Here is a 15,435-nt window from a genome sequence, read left to right as displayed (position 1 = left end):
TCAAATAAGACACAGTACCGTAGCCATCTTGACTGGCATCGGAAAAGTGATGCAACTGTGCCCCAGTGGGCTTGCCAAAGTCTTTGGGCTTGAAACAGCGGTCCACCTTTAACTCTGCCACCTGTTCAAGTCCGTTTAGCCAGTCTGACCACTGCTGAGAGAAGAACTGGGGGATGTCGTCATCCCACGCACACTGTCTTTTGCAAAGCTCCTGGAGAATCATCTTTGCTGACAAAGTGTAGGGTGAAAGAAATCCTAAAGGATCATAAAGTGAACTGACCATTGACAAAATGCCTCTTCTTGTCTGTGGCCGTTCCTTCATGATGGTCTTAAATTTGAACTTGTCAGTCTCGACACACCACTGCAAGCCGAGTGCCCTCTCCAATGGGAGACTGTCTGAATCCAAATCCAGTGCTTTGATTTCCTTTGCTCTACTCTCTTGTGGGATTGATGATAAAACTGAGCGGCTGTTGCTTATCCATTTAGAGAGAATAAAGCCTCCTTTGTCGCACAGAGCAGTTAGATCCTTAACCAGCTGTGTTGCCTCCTCCTCTGAAGACATTGACTTAAGACAGTCATCAACATAGAAATGGTTTTTGACAGTATTGACTACTTCTGCAGAGAATAGAGCTTGATTGTCATCTGCAGTCCTCCTCAGAGCATAATTTGCACAGCTTGGGGATGACACTGCTCCAAACAGATGTACCTTCATCCGATATTCCACCAGAGGGCGCGTGATGTCACCCTGAGGCCACCACAGAAAGCGCAGAAAGTCAATGTCCTTTTTTGTGACTTGGACCTGGTGAAACATGGCCTGTATGTCAGCCATCACTGCAATGGGTTCCTGCCGAAATCTAATAAGGACACCAATGAGGGGGTTTGTGAAATCTGGACCTTGTAGAAGTTGGCAGTTGAGTGACGTCCCCTTGTATACAGCTCCGCAGTCAAACACAACTCTTAATTTTCCTTTCCTAGGGTGATAAACTCCATGATGTGGAATATACCACACTTTACCATCGTTTCTTTTTAATTGATCTTCTGGCACAATTTCTGCATAGCCTTGATCAATTACATCACTCAGAAAGGATGTGTATTCCTCATGAAATGTCTCATTTTTTCCAAATTTTCTTTTCAGGCTCACAATACGCTGCTCTGCTATGCAGCGGTTGTTGGGCAAGATAGGGGTTTCATTCTTGAAAGGTAAGTCAAAAGAATAATGACCATTTTTCAACACAGAGGAGTTATGCACAATGTTCATGAATTTAACATCCTCTCTTGACATTTCAGCTTGTTCTTCAGAGGTCTTCTCACTGAAGTCATGATTATACTGTTGAATGATCAATTCCTCTAGGTGTACAATAGAGATTCGATTTGTGGAAATAGTAGAGCAGCCTCTCTTGCTCATACTGTCATTCAAATTGCCCCCTCGAAGTGGGCCATTCAGAACCCATCCTACTTTGGTCCTCACTGCATAGGGACCATCTGCCTGGCTGTTAATGACTTCCCATGGTTCTATGACTTTAGGAGCATTAGTCCCAATGAGTAGATCGATGTCAGAGTCAATTTGGTGTATTTTGATGCCACTCAAATATGGCCATTGATCAACATCCTCCTGTCTGGGAATGTTGCTCTCACTCACCGGCATGCTGCTATGGGTGAAAACCTCAGGTAAATCAACAAAATCATCATTGTCCAGTGCAGACACTTCCAATCCATACACTGCATATGTAGAAATAGTCTTTGACTGCCCCATGGTTCGCAGCATAATGCTGGTCCTTTGTTTTCTGACATTCAATTTTTGTGCAAGGCTTTCTGTGCAGAATGTTCCTGAGCTGCCAGGATCCAAGAAGGCATAGGTTTGTATGATTGTGTCATTTTTTTTGGATTTTATCTGGACTGGCACAATTGAAAATGTGCAATCATCCTCACCACCAGCCCCAATATGACCACATAATGTTGGTGCAGTAGTTGCATCGCTAACTGCTGGTTCAGCCTCCGTAGATGGCTCAATTTGTTCAGGGAATTTTCTTTTGTCCTCTCTTACAATGTGGAGAATTTCTGGGTGTTGTTGGCTGCATACATTGCAAGTCAGTCTATTGACACATGTTTTGTTAATATGGCCTTCCTTTTTTAGGCAGCCGAAACATATCCCCTTCTCCTTAATGAAGTCGATCTTTTCCTTGTGTAATTTTCTTTTGAACTGGTAGCACTTTTCCAATGAGTGATTGCTCATTTTGCAATATAAACAGCCTTGGGGTGGGGGAGTGTGTACCTTTTCCTCCACCACGGCAACATTAGTGGCAAAACTGCTTCCTCTGTGGCTCTTCAAACCCTGACTGGGGGGGCATGCACTTCTACTTGAGGAAGCGAGTGGGGTGTCCTGTATGTTGCCAAACAATGGATCTGTGGCTATTCTGACCTGCTTTTCAATGAACTGGACCAGATCATTAAACATGGCCCTATGACCTTTTCTCTCTTGCAGGTCACAGGCAGTGCTTCTCCATTTTTCCCGCAACTTATATGGCAATTTTAGAACAATGCTCCTCATGTTGCATGGTATGTCCAATTCTCTCATATGCATGATTTGTTCTGTTGCATTGCAACATCCACGCAAAAAAAGAGAAAAAGCTTGTAGTGCCTTGACATCGTCACTTTTAATGGGTGCCCAACTGAAAGCCATTTCCATATATGCAGAAGTGATTTTTTGTTCATTTCCAAAATTCTCTTTCAAAAGATCTTTTGCTCTTAGATATCCCTGTTGAGGAGGGAGATGCTGACAGCTATGCACTATCTCCTTTGGCTGACCCCTGGTGTATTGTTCGAGGAAGTGCAAGCAGTCACCAAAATTGTTAGTTTTCATTTCAACACCATTTTCAAAAGCTCGCATAAAGGCATAATATTGCAGAGGATCACCATCAAACACAGGAATAATTCTAACTGGAAGAGCAGATGAAAGATTCTGTTGAACTAATAAAGAGGTTATTTCATTCTGTTTTTGCATTATATTGACCATGTCATTCTGACTGTGGTCATACAGCACTGTGGCTTGAGAACCTGGCACCAGGGTAGAAACCCTGGGCAACCTTTCAGTGTCATTGGTTGGAATTGATTCTTGAGCCTGGGAATAAACAGTTTGTGAATTTGTAATTTGCATGTTGGGTCTTTCTTTGGGCCGGACAACCTGTGGGGTAGCTACAGAGTCAGTTATTAGAGTCATGTTGTAATTCACCTTTGCAGGATTATAAACTGTTGCATTAGGATTGAGCTGTTTCGTGATTTGAACATTATTGTCATAATAAGAGTGCCTTCCATTGGATGCTCTTGAGCCACTCCTTGATCCATTTGTTGCATTAGAATTGAGCTGTTTTGTGATTTGAACATTATTGTCATAATAAGAGTGCATTCCATTGGATGCTCTTGAGCCACTCCTTGATCCATTTTCCTCTAAAACATTGATTTTTGCATTAAATGCTGCCAACTCTGTATCGAGTGTTAATTGTTCCCTTTGTCTCCTCAAGTTGTCACTTTTTCTCCTCAGATCCTCCTCCTGTCTCCTTAACATGTCCTCCTCTGCCTGCAGATTATGTTGTTTCTTTAAGGCAGCAGCATGCTCCAGAAGGGCTGCCTTTTCAGCTTGAGCTTTGAGAAGTGCAGATGATGCTGTTGAAGAAGTGCGTGAGGTTTGGGACTTGGAGCGGGACTTAGCCCTGCTTGGGACATTGGAAACACTGTCGTCTGGTCTTATGTCATCATCAATTTCTGTCCCAATTTCACAGGCACTAGCAGCAATGGTTTGTGATTGACCAGCCTCATGAAGCCACCTTTTCACATCCTCCTCAAATTCACAGTACTTTCTCTTTTTTCGTTCAAACCATTCCTTTTGCTCATTAACCTCCTCCTCGGTCAGAGGCAACGTCAAAAATGCATCATATGTATTACTCATTTCATCAAAACATGTTTTCAATGTGTTCAGCTCAGATTGCATTTTTGTGACATTCTCATTGGATTGCATAAGCACTTTGACTCTTTCAATGTACTGGCCGGTGTGGTTGCTTTTTGTTTTTAATGTTTTCAGACAGTTTTCCTTTTGTAAAGCCATGCCTTTTTCTGTTAACTTTGGGGTCCTTTTTGCCAGTAGTTGCGCACCATTGCTGCTCACAGGCTCCATGACATCGGACATATTGCAAATTCCCCTTTTGTCACACAATAAAGTGCGGTGCAAATGTAAACTTCAAAGGAAGCGCAGCCGCGCTGTTGACAGTTCACAGGGTCCGGTCCAGGTGCAAAGATCGCAAAGCAAATGCCCAAATAAATAAAGGCAGTGCAAAACAGGCGTTTGTGTCACTAATAAAAGTCCGGCAGTGACAAAACATCAATAATAATAACGGACGGCAATGCAGAAAACTTGTCACCAATAAAAGTCCGACGGTGACAAAACATCAATAATAAAACAATGCACAGCAGTGCAGCAATTGTCAGCAACGTGTCACCAATAAAAGGTAGCAGTGAGTGACACACGAAAAATAAAATAACTCCAGTAGTTATTTGCTGTTTTCCTGTACAGCCTTTTCGGTGTTTTGTTACATACCATGGGCTTGATATTGATGAGGCTTAGTTTGTGCTGCGTGCTGCGCGTCCACTTGTTAACATTTTGAGTTTGTCTTTTGTCGTTGACTCCAATCCTCGATCCGTAGGGCCTCTTCAAATTAAATTTCTTTGTGAATCATCACGATGCCCAGTTCCTGGTTAGAGTCCTCTTCGAATGGATGGGTTTTTACTGTTGTAAGTGCTAGTTTGTCAGCTTTCACCCTTGTCCATAACAAACCCACTGATGCACCCATTCTATGGGTTTAGGTGTACGCAGTACAGGAAGAACTTCATTGTCCACTTGTTACTTTCTTTTGCTTTGCGTTTAATTCACATAAAGTGTATAGACAGCATAGTACAAAATACAAATGTCTTCCGTGTTTACTGGTAAAAACCTTGTATCCACTAGGTGCATGCCTTCTCCCCCCACACCTGTCCATAATTAAACCCTTGGCCTGGGAGGCGTGCCCGTCTATGCCCAAAACAATAAATCAATTAGCCAATCATTTTCAGAATATTCTAGGCTAATAATAATAATAATAATAAACAAAAAACACAGTGAAATGGCTTCTACAAGTATTAATACTATAACTTCAGTAAAAAAAATATGCAAGTACCTTTTCCAAGGCTGGTTCTGCCCTGTGAGCCACTGCTGCCCTTTGACCCCGGCTGCTTGCTGGCTGGTTGGGGTTTTATCATTGTTTACACCAGACTGTTCCGGGGCTTTGTGTTGTGCTGAGATTGGCAGCGATTAGGTGCGACTTTTTAGATGGACACACAGGGGCGAGAATATGCTACAATTAATGACACAACATTAAGGCCCATGGTTATTTAATACATGGTTATTTAATACAAACTGTGTTTAAGTCTCTCTCCTGCCTGTCATTGTTGCCAATAAAATGTAGAACCTACAGTATAGTGCTTCAGTGATCATGACATTTTTTTTAAAGTTTGAACAAGTTAACGACATGACCCAGTTTGCTAAGTTTGCATATTTCATGTCCTGAATGTCTTTGTAGTCGGCGGGGTTAAACCAAACATGGATGATGAGGATCAGCATGATTTGAAGCATCTAATTTGTGCCACGGAGACTGAACATGAGACCCACCAGGACTCTGATAATGAAACACAGATGCTAATGAAACGAATCTCCCTCCTGACGTACCAGGCCGAAAGCGATAGACCATATTTGCTCCATCATCCCCATTAAATTCTATACTCAGTCCACTCTCGAGCAGCACACTCCTGCGCACCACCCCCCCCCCCCCCCACTGTGAATGTACGTCTCATACTTTGAGACGGCCCAGCCCTGCCAGAGGCACAAATGAGTCCAGATGATATGGGTGGAGGGAGAGAGTGGCAGGTCTGTGTGGCTAAAAGTACGAGGGCTGACTGGACTCTTTTCACAGTTCCCCCCATGGTATACTACCCTGGGGGAGCCTCGGGTTACGGCCAGACCTGGGCCACTCGTGTCGGCTTTGTTATTCTTTTGGAGAGCATGAACCTGGCGGTGGAAAGAGAAGCAGGGTTCTGCTTCTTTCACAATTAATGAAATGGTGACATTGATGGGTGAGGAGGGTGATTTACGTGCGGTCAGTATTGACTGATGGCACTGTACGTTCTTCTGGGGGGACATTTTCTTGCAACAAATTGCTGAACTTTGCACACACACACACACACACACACACACACACACACACACACACACACACACACACTGCATTTTGGCAAAAGAAGATCAGTATCGGAGATGCTTTACACACTGACTGCCAGCGCAGTGGGAGCCCTCGGCACCGCCATCAACTCCGCAGGCCGTCCCTCTGAGATCATATCACTAGAGGTCGCATGCTGAACCAATCTGGGCTCTGCTGGCTCACAGATTACAGTATACGTCTCTTCCACCAACCCCATGGCTGCGTCAGAAATCAAAGTGACTTCACACACACACACACACACACACACACACACACACACACACACACACACACACACACACACACACACACACAGAGAGAGAGGAGGACGAGGCGAGAGGAGGACCAGAAATATGTTTTCTCTTTTTCAGAGTTTGCCCCCCTTCAGAAACATCATGCGGAGATATTCTATACACCATACCCACTATGGAGCTGGAGGAGAGAGCTAGTGCATGGGGGGCTTGTTCCTTTGTGTCTATAGAGTTACCTATAGCCTAGTATGACTGGAATGCATATCTGCTCAGCATTCATTTCACTTTGGTCCCTGCGTGGAACAGAAGATTCTCAGAGATATTTTCTAATGGGGACAGCGTGTGCTGTATATGCTGTTCCTCCAGGAGGCTTCAACAGAGGCAAATACTGACTTTGACAAGAATCAAACGTATCACTCATTAAGAGCCCCGATTTATACTTTAAAAGATCTACAAGCTCACAAAGCACAGCAGCAGTGTAAATATAGGCTATCTATGGTGCGCGACACAGCGAGCCTACAACCACTCGGGCATTAGACAACAATGTGCCTATATAATAGGCCTATGCCTTATCTTGTTAGGATCATATACAGTATATTTGAGTCCCAGGTACACGATACAGGATGCTTCAAATGTCCTTTTTTGACACCCTTTATTTGAAGGGTGTCAAAAACAGCTTATCCCGTTGACACCCCTGACAATTATTTCTGACGCTTTGCTATTTAGCTCTATTTGAAGTAGACGGTTCAGCTGTATAGAGATGATGTTCCAGAAAGAATTGTGGTGAAACTACAGTGCAAGAGGAGCCCCATTGTCCAGCATTTTACAAAGTGTCAAGACCACGCAGCAAGTAAAGCGTTGAGAAGTCCGCAGGGCCAAAGGAGATGTTTCAGAGACATTTTAGTTAGAGACGTTTAGTCGGACCGTAGTGTTGGTGGTGGCTTTGTTCCCATGTGATTCCATCCCACACATGCCTTTTGGCTGGGTGGTTTCCGTTCCACTTAATAGAAGGCCCCGTCAGATCCTGTAACGCTTTGACTGACAGGTGAATGGCACCAATGAGCAACAGGCCTCTCTCCCCCAGGCCCAATGTGGCTCGGCGTGAAAGGACGAGAGTGGGACGGCAGAAAGGGAGCGTCTTTGAACCTAAAAAAGAATACACCCCCCGCCCCCCCTCACCCGCCTCTTCTCTTTTCCTTCCCCCAGTCTCTTTCTGTGCCGCTATTCTCCCTGTGCTTTTCTTTCTTATGCCTGGATGTTTTTGTTCTACTGATGAGGCTAGTTGACTTGGGACGTCAGGCAAGAGCGAACAACGCGAGGAACGTTAAATGGAGTCCTTTCAGAAAAGGCGCAGGCGAGGAATGTGTCAGTCAGTTCACACAGGCCCAGTTTTGTCTGGAGCTGTCAGAGGAAAAAACAGCAGGGGGTAAGGAGATGGGAGGGTGGAACGTACTGGAGGGAGGGAGGGGGGGGCAGAAGAGTGATAGTGAGAGAGTAGTAAGGAGCGAGGAGGTAGGTGGGGGGAGGACTTCAGGACGAATTAGTTTTCCTGTCTGCGTTCTCCCTTCTGAGACACAGGGTCATTGACAGTTTAGCACACAGCTTAGCCTAGTAAACTTTTGCCTACTAAAGTTAACAGTCTCTAAACAAGACTAAGAGATTAAAAGCCCCTGGAGGCCATGCTGCTCCTTACACCCAACCACGAGTTTTTGGCTGAAGGGTGGCGCTAGAAAGGCCATGAGGTCACTCAAATGGCCAGGGTTAACCTTCACATTGATTGATTGAATACTTTATTAGCAGTTTGCACGGGAAAGTACAGTTCAATACCAGGTTTGCTAAAAGGATTCTAAATCCAAGAAAGCCTATATGGCTTGTTTCCATTGGTCCTTTCCAGTCAATTCATTGAAATGGGTATTGATGCAAAGCATGAATGCGCTCCGCGAGATTCATGGCAACCTGCTCATTCGATTTCAAGATATCTTGTGTACAAGTGGACATTTTGGCCCCTACACTAGTGAAGGCCAGGGGTAGGGTTCCTGCAAATTCCATGGCAAACCAGCCAGGAGTTTCTGAGTCATCTTGATTTGGACCAAAGTGTTGCATGGATGAATGGACTGACATATTCATCCTTAGAGCCCTGCCACCTGCATGTAGGGCTAAATAATAATAATAATTAGGTTTACTGTAGATACGTAATGACATGCTGTCAAGTTATAATCTGATAAGCAAATTGGACGGATAAGATGGACGGATAGACGGAGCCATAGTTCTTTGCATTGTTGCCCATGTCACAGTGATTGGCGCTGTCGTCGCCGGGGCTGTTCAGATGTTTGCATCCTGGTGGCCTGCCATTGTTCCACATCCCCCTCCATCTTGGTCGGTGTCTCTCACCATCGAGTGTCGTCCCTTTCACTGGCTGACAGTCACCATCCAAATGAGCCGTGATGTCTGACCACATGCCTTGACCTGCTCCTCGATCCTCTCCTGACGGAGCCGAGGCGGAAGAACTGACAGGACAACGGAAAGGAGGAACGACTCAACTCGATGACGTGACGTGAAATAGAGGCAGGTGACGGCTGTCGGCACACATGGAGGGTTTGAGTCATCCTCGGTGGAAGTGCGACAGCTTTGTTGGGCGGAGGGTTTCGCTGTGGAGTATATGCTTATTTCTTGTCATGTTTGCAGCGGACAGTCGTGAATATAAATATTAATGTCAGTGATGGTGACACTTAACCTCTTAAAGACCTAGTTAGTATATGTTATGCTCTGTCTTATGATTATTATGACTATTGTCTTATAATATGGTATTTTCAATGCAAGCTTGCGACGCAAGAACATTGGAGAACATTTTTGCAATAAATTATTCAAACATTTTTGAATGCCCCAAGACAGGGACACCAGGTTGAAAGTTGGTTAATAAGTTGTCGATCACGGAGACAGTCCGGACAGCAGAGTGACACAGATCTTTTGTTTTGTCTGAGAGGACCTCTGCCTCGGTGAATCTGGGTGTCAGCATGCAGCTGTTGACTAACTGCCTCCCCTCATCGTATGCGGCACCGCAACGCGCCGAACACAGTCTGTTGACCTCTCTCTCTCTCTCTTGTCTTCGTTCTCTCCCTCGCACACAGCTGTGCACTTTGAACTTTGGATCTGAACCACGGCCAATCAGCATTCAGTGCCCTGCACGGCGTTTGAGCCCTCGCGGCTGTAAGAGGCCGTCCATCTGCGATGGATGGATCCCGCTGGGAGAAACAAGCTTCATGTGGACTATGTGTATGGGGGAGCTCTCATGGGTCCTGTGGATTTTTAAAGGACAACCACAGTTCATGTTTTAGGTTATTAGAGAAAGTAAAAGATGAGTGTCATTTGCTGCTTTCTTTCGTTTTAACGATTTTAGCTATGACGGGGCGAGGGCATTCGAACAAGTGGCTTAATACTTACTATAGTCCTCCTAGTTGTTTTCTGTGTGTTTACAGCACAGTACAGTACAACTGACTACTAGGGGCCGGGGCTGCCATATTGCGTGTCATAGGCTCAATATACTAATGTCTGTTTGTCACCTCCCCCTTAACATTTAATAGATCCTGTTATCTTCTGTGCCCCCCCCCAAATACTTAGCCACTTGTTTGAATGCCCCCACCCCCTGTCAAAAATATAACAACCTAAAACATGAACTTTGGTTGAAAAAAACCCAAATCTCTTCTTTAAGCGCAATTCTTAAAGACCTTGGAGATTGTTGGCTTAACCACTTTTCAACCCGGCACCCTATTTTGGGCATGCTATTATAGGCATGAATTTGCGTCAATAAAATAAACCTATTAAAATGCATCAAATACGGCTTACGTAAATCCTGCAATGACGTGGTCAACGTGTTCATACAGCATATGGACTAACACTGAATCATGGCGCCCTGCAGGGTTCGTGTGAGGCTCATATGCCCCTGCAGTCACATGCTGCATGTCATGCTGTATCCTTTCTTGGTCTTTTTTTCCCTCTCTCTTCACAGTTTAGTCATTGCCAATTAGCCCCATGTGGCCCCTCTATCGTTGCCAAACCGCACTGTTGGTCTTGGGGCGAGTGAAGAGAAGCAATGTCTCCTCTGATACACTCTGAGTTTTACCAGGACAGCATTGAGCACTGTTTCCCAAACAGTGGGTCCAGGACCCATGTTTGAGTCACGGACCAGAGACCAAAGACAACCGAGACGGCAGCATAGAGTCATACTTACGAATGGGAGATTCATTAACACCGACAAAACTAGTTAAAGAAGAAATAACGCCAAAAACGAACTAGCCATCTTAGGTTCAACAATCGACACGCTGTTTTGCTTCGAGTAGGACTTGTTTTTGCCGCTGAACCAAGTGAGAGGATGCGTCACATCCACTTTATCGCTTACTCGTGGAAAGAACTTCCGTGCAGACTGTATGACGGAAGAATTTGCGAGAGGTAACGGTCTGGCCACGCGAGACTAACCAACCACTAGTAGAAGACTAGTGCAGCGACAACAAGGACACAATACCCTGCATGCATGCCGGCTTCCCACCCTGGCAAAACTAGTGGTGGCACCTTGTGATTTACCGCTATACACTACCTGCATGAACCAGCCAACACAATCAGTGCCGGAAGTGCATCAAAATAGAAGCTCCTGGGTGCCAGAGTTGTCTGATCACTTTTACTCTGAAAGCCATGAACCGGAAACACTTTCCTAAAAAAGTTGACTTTACAAAGTGACCTCACATCCCCGATCATCTTAATCTATTTTTTTACGCTCCAAAAAGCGTTCATATTTTGTGGGAGAGACGGATGAGGAGCAGAAATGAAGCGCCAGCATATCGATCCATTCATCACCACGGAGAGCGCCTTAGATTAGGAGATACGAGTCATTCTTTCCGCCGCGCTAACATGGGAGTCAATGACAAGCTAATAGTTGCACAGAGTGTTAGCGTACGGAAAGCGAAAAGCGAAATGCCAAAAGAATATATAGGAAAAATTCTGAATATTCTTATCTCGCCCCGTGTCAGACGTCGTAGGCACAATTTTTTCGGGATCCTTATGACGGCCTCATGCGTCGTATGAACTGAAACGGTTAACCAGTCTTTCTTAAGCCCTGTATACTTATTGTAAAAAATAATAGCCAATATATTTTCGAGGAATGTTCGCCTCTTTTTGCAGAATGAACTAGCCTGGAATCCAGCCTGATGTGCCATTTTCCCCACTTTGCTATAGTACTCAGTCTGGCCCCATTTGACTTGTATTTCCATCAGACAGGAAGTGACTCGAGTTTGGCAACACTGGTCTCCCTCGCCCCGCGAGTCGTTTTCTCCAGTTTGGGCACGGACTAATGGGAGGCTTTACTTTTACTGTATTATAAAAATTTAGAAACCCCCCCCCCCCCCCCCCCCAATAATAATAAAGTATTCAGTCAATCAATCACTCAAACGGAACGTGGTACAGTATGACATAATGCTAAAAGGCAAAACACAAACTTGTTTACATTGTGGTCCTAATTATTCAACTCAATCAACATAGCACACAAAATGAACACAAAATAATACATGTCATGAATAGTACCTACATATTGCACACATGTGCAATGCGTAAGTGGCAGTGATTAGTACCCAAGTCACAGGAGCCTTCAACATGTGAAAACGTGGGAGGGATGAACCCAAACGTTTTGGGTCCCCTCCGCCTGTGAGCCATCTGGCGGAGAGCAGCTCAGCTCAGGCAGGGCCCGCCGGTAATGACCCTCAACTGGAACCCCAAACAAAAGGACATTTACACACCCTGGTGAAGCCTGGCTAATTGACATAGACAGCCCACAGCTGATGATAATCTACCCCAAGTCCCCCGAAAGACAACCGAGCTCATATGTCTCAAGATAATTACCCTTCATGGGGTAAAGAGGATTGTTAAGTTTGATTGGATTCTTTGGTATAGAAACAATGCATGAAATCCAGAGTTTTCATCCAAAGCCACCACATTTCATATGCGGCGAGACTGCTTATAGCTGCCGAATCGCGACGGTCTCACATTTTGCCAGAGACTGGTGGGCCAGGGTGCGAAAATTAGTTTCCATCATTTGATTTCCATACTTTGGACACGGGGCGTTGAAAAACCACAGCCACCACCTTTCTTTGAATGACCGCCCGGGCTTGACAGAACGCGGTCCTGATTTACGTTGTACGTCCTCCAAAATGTCTCTTTCAATTTGAAGCTCGCCGAGGGGGCTGATCTGGAAACCGTTACTCCTCAAGCAGAAATTGCTTGCAGCTGAGAATCCAAACCCGATGGAGGGAAAAGTCCAAAGAGTGCGGGACAGGAGGGGGAACTCTGGGGTTGAGGCGGAGGGGAGAGGGAGGGAGGGAGGGGGGGGAAGGGAACGGAGTGGAGGGAACAAGTGGCGAATTCCCCCCGGTGAGATGCCATGTTTGGGCTGATGCACAGGAAACAGGCTCTTACCAGCCAGGAAATGAAGTGGCAGAAACAGACTGGCTTATGTTTCCCCCTCCCTGACTTCAGCTGGACCTTGTTAGTCAAGGAGACACTGGGGCTCCAACTTTTTTGTTCGCTAAGGAGCCCAATGGTAAACAACCCTGCGACATGTTCAAATAACGCTAAGTGCTTGTGATGGCTGACCGCTTTTGCTGCCATGAAGTCTTGAGTTTCTCAGGCCTCCAGTCCAGACTACTAACCCCCCCCAAACACACACACACACACACACACACACACACACACACACACACACACACACACACACACACACACACACACACACACACACACACACACACAGCTTTTCTGAGGGGAACTGTGAGGGGACCTGCAGTAAAATTAATCTATTTAAGTAGTGTACTCAGCTGATGTCTGTACTGTTAAGGTCCGCACGTACACACATGGGAACATTTATTTTGTGTGAATCATTTGCATTCATTTAAAACTGATATTTGTGTGTCCATCGTCCACTCAAAATGCGAACGCAACGAGGTGACACAGCAGCGTTACCGAACATTTTCTGAAACAATGGTGATTTCTCTGTGCAAATAAAATCTTCACATCCTCAGATCCTTACAGACCAGGAGTGATACAAATAATAAACTAAAATAACGTGTAATTATTTCACCTCATTCATACAGGTGCTGTTTATCGCAGTGAAAAGTCAACACTTTTGTGTGGATGTACTCACAAATAGCAGTTGAAATTAATGTGAATTAATTACACAAAACAAACGCTCCTTGCATGCGTGTATGGCTACTGTACCTTCAAGTTGTGGGAATGAAGCATCACCAAATTAATAGTTTGATGTTGATTCAGCCGACTATGACGAAAAAAGTTCTTCCACTACATTTTTCACTGACACAAACGAAATAAAAACTAACTCGCAAAAGGAAAATAAATAAATAAAAACTAAGCTATGTTGACTAAAAGTATGACTAAATATGTTGTCAATTTAATACAGCAAATACTGAATACTTCGGCCGCAATAAATACAAACTAGACTAAAACGTTTAGAAGGAACTAGTGGAGAAGAAATCCAGTAGAACTCGGACAAGTCTTTTTATGCTTGGTTGCACTTAGGTGTCACATTCCGTGTGAGCTTGTAGATCTGCCGTTTTCACCATGCAGTGAGCCATCACAGCCTGCTAAGATACATTTTAGTCGACTAAAATCGTATGATATTTAGTCAACTAAAACTAGACTAAAACTAAAACATTTCAGATGACTAAAACGTGACAAACTAAATGGAATTCTATTCAAAAGACAAACTTAAATCAAAATTTGTTGTCAAAATTACAACTGCACAATTACAACACACTTTTTTGTCACGATTGCTTCCGGTGTGTAAGACTGTGTATCTTAAACTCACTGCAACGTACATCTTTAAACTTATACAGAATGGGCATCCTTGCAGACTTTTCCCATGAGTATATGTGTCTTTTATGTATGTTTACGCCCCGAGATTTATCTCCGGGACATCTTTGACCGCTCCTCCTGCCCCTCCCATGTCTAAGAGAGAAAGAAATACAAGAGGGATGAATGAAGTTGTCTCTCTAAATCCATCAGATACGCATCACCATATCAAGTTAAATATGACCGTCCCGGGGATTGGGCCGCTCAATGCCCATAATGGCTTTGGTTATACGTTAAGATTTATTTGCAGGATCTGAGAGTATATGCCTTCCATTGCACATGAATCAAACGTTGGTTCGGTTCGATAATGGCTTAACCAGCAGCAGCTGCAGAGAGAGGATGCGCCGGTTCTGCTCAAGGTGATGCAAAATGGAGACGTCTTTTTTTTTTAGAGAGACAGAGAGAGGAGGTCCACACAGTCGCTGTGGGCAGTTCATGTTGGTCAGAGAGCAGGTCATATATCATTTCTGACCTGGGTCAAGACTATGACTTGACAAGACTATAACTTCTTTAAAGATTAAATTATTTTTAAGTGGGTAAGCGGGAACCATATATCTTTGTATTTTTCTGGGTTTTTTAAAGTCTGAAAACGTGTTCTGTCTTGCCTGTCTTTGTGACCAAATAAGGTTCCTGACCAGAATGTGTACAACGCACATAAATCACTCTTGGGAGGTTCAAGTACTTGGGAGGTTCAAGTACCAAACAAAGCAAACAAGCCTACTACAGCATACTGTATATGTTTGTTTTAAGGAGACTTTGAAAGTAGGGATGTCCCGATATACTTTTTTCGCTTCCGATCCTGATACCTCAATGTCTGATACCGAATACCGATACCAGTGTCGTGATCTCATGTTGTGTTTATAGCTATCTAGCTATATATCTCGTGTTGTGTTAAGCAGACTCCTCACTCAAATGTGTACTTGTAGTTTGGGCATCTCATAACTCACAACATTTTATTTACCTGCCATAGTGTCAACCCCTTACCCCTGTGTCGG

Source organism: Protomyctophum parallelum, assembly GCF_964188405.1.
Source record: "Protomyctophum parallelum genome assembly, chromosome: 3".
Taxonomy (NCBI): domain Eukaryota; kingdom Metazoa; phylum Chordata; class Actinopteri; order Myctophiformes; family Myctophidae; genus Protomyctophum; species Protomyctophum parallelum.
Note: the sequence above shows the minus strand (reverse complement) of the source record.